This window comes from Frankliniella occidentalis, unplaced genomic scaffold (genome assembly GCF_000697945.3).
Source record: "Frankliniella occidentalis isolate FOCC.00 unplaced genomic scaffold, Focc_3.1 Scaffold428, whole genome shotgun sequence".
In the NCBI taxonomy this organism is placed as follows: Eukaryota; Metazoa; Arthropoda; class Insecta; order Thysanoptera; family Thripidae; genus Frankliniella; species Frankliniella occidentalis.
The window spans coordinates 82,288-84,066 of NW_026267549.1; the positions used below are offsets into that span (position 1 = coordinate 82,288).

At 53.2% G+C, this 1,779-nt stretch overlaps 1 protein-coding gene across 8 annotated transcripts in view; it reads left to right on the forward strand.

Moving 5' to 3' along the window:
* LOC113204283 (WD repeat and HMG-box DNA-binding protein 1) overlaps positions 1-1,779 on the forward strand; it is a 21,214-nt gene that overhangs the window by 1,954 nt on the left and 17,481 nt on the right. The gene's annotated exons all lie outside the window — the stretch shown is intronic.

Here is a 1,779-nt window from a genome sequence, read left to right on the forward strand (position 1 = left end):
CCCTCTGCTGGCTCCGGACGGCCCGGGAAGCCAAGGGATGCACCCCCCTGGAGGATCCAACGGTCCAGGGGGGTGACCTAGTGCCCCGCGTAGACCGTGCAGTGACCACGTGACCAGCGGGAGGATATCTGGAAGCTCCACTGCACCGTGGTGGAGGCTGTGCTGTTACCAACAGAAGAATGTCTGGAGGCTCCAGCGCCCTCCATCCGAAGGCCTGAAAACAAAATGTAAAACATACCTGCTTGAGACTCTATAGAGTTGCTCTAGTGCCCGAAATAACCCTCAGGCTATGATGCAGCACCTACCTATGAAGGATACCCGCTGGATGCTCCAGGGTAAATTGCACCGAAGGCTGAGCAGTTCCCATCCCATCAAACTGGGTGTATAGAGGATTTATAGCGCTCGATCCACAAGAGGCTTCAGAGACGCCATGGAACGCCTCACAGGACAGGGTGTCCCCTAGTACATTGACTGCGCCGCTTGCAGGCGTGTGCAGGCGGGCTTGCCTACCGCGTTGCTCAACGTGGCGCCGCGCGAGTAGGCAACCCGCCCACACGCGTGAATGCCGTACAGTATCACCAAAACGAGTACGGGGCCTATCGGACACCACGCTGCCCAGGCGCGACAGTCACCCTGGAAATCATCTGCTTCAATTCCTAGATTACGCGAATGACAGTTGACAGTTGTGTGATCGTAGGGGACGCTCAGTTATACCAGGAGGAGCTAACCAGGGAAGTCACCAGCCAGGCGGCCTCTCCTGCAGTGTCGCTCCAGTGCCTGCCAATGCACACTCATCCCGACATAAAGCTCTCGACTTTTTCCTTTCCCGATTTGTGTGACATTTCGCGCGCGATTTGTTTTCCCCCGTTTAGTTTTTTTTTATCTATACCTTTCCCCTTCTTTTGGCCACAAATAAACCTCAGGCGCGCGCGGGCCACTTCCAACCCAAACAGCACCCAAACGAGGCGCGAGGAAAAAAATAATAATAAAATGGGATAAAAACGACTTGGACCGTCTGTTAATAGAAGGCTATTACCGGGCCGCGACTCGCGTGCCAGCCGGCCGAAGGGCTGCGCGAAGCCAAGCGCAGGTAAACGGTGAGGGCAGAAAAAAGTATACGTGTGCAGTGGAGCGCACGCGCTCGTGTGTGTGTGTGTGTGTGTGTGTGTGTGTGTGTGTGTGTGTGTGTGTGTGTGTGTGTGTTTAAAGGAATAGAGAGAGTTAATGCGTATGGACTCTTGGGTGTGGCGCGCGGCAATATAATGAATGAATACCTGTGTAAGCGGACGCTCAACATTATATTCATGTCTTCTGCTTTCTCCGCGTCTGTCTGTGTGTCTTTCTGTCCGCGTATGTAGACATGTCGTGTTTGTCGTCTCGCTTGCCCTTTCGCTGCTCTCTAATTTTCGCTGGTATTTGTGAGGAAAAGAGGCAAACTTTGAGGAACTCCCCTATTTCAGGAAAACTCCTCAGATCTCGCCTCAGATTTTCACAAACCCTCTTAATAATTTCCTCAAACCAAGCAAGTTTCTCAAAGTTTTCCCTTTCCCCTCGAAAAAGAAAGACTTTGTTTTTACCGTGTCGCTTTGCTCTCATCTCTCTATCCGCAATCCACGGAACTTAGTAGTGCTCCCGGTCACAGCAGCTGAGTGTCCAGTCAATCCTGTCAATTAGTGGAGTTACCGGCGCTATAGATGTAAGGGAGGGGGCGGGGCGGGGGTGGGTGTCCCGGTGGGCCCGGTGTCTCCGACGCGTGAGAATCACGTTTGGTGGTTGGGT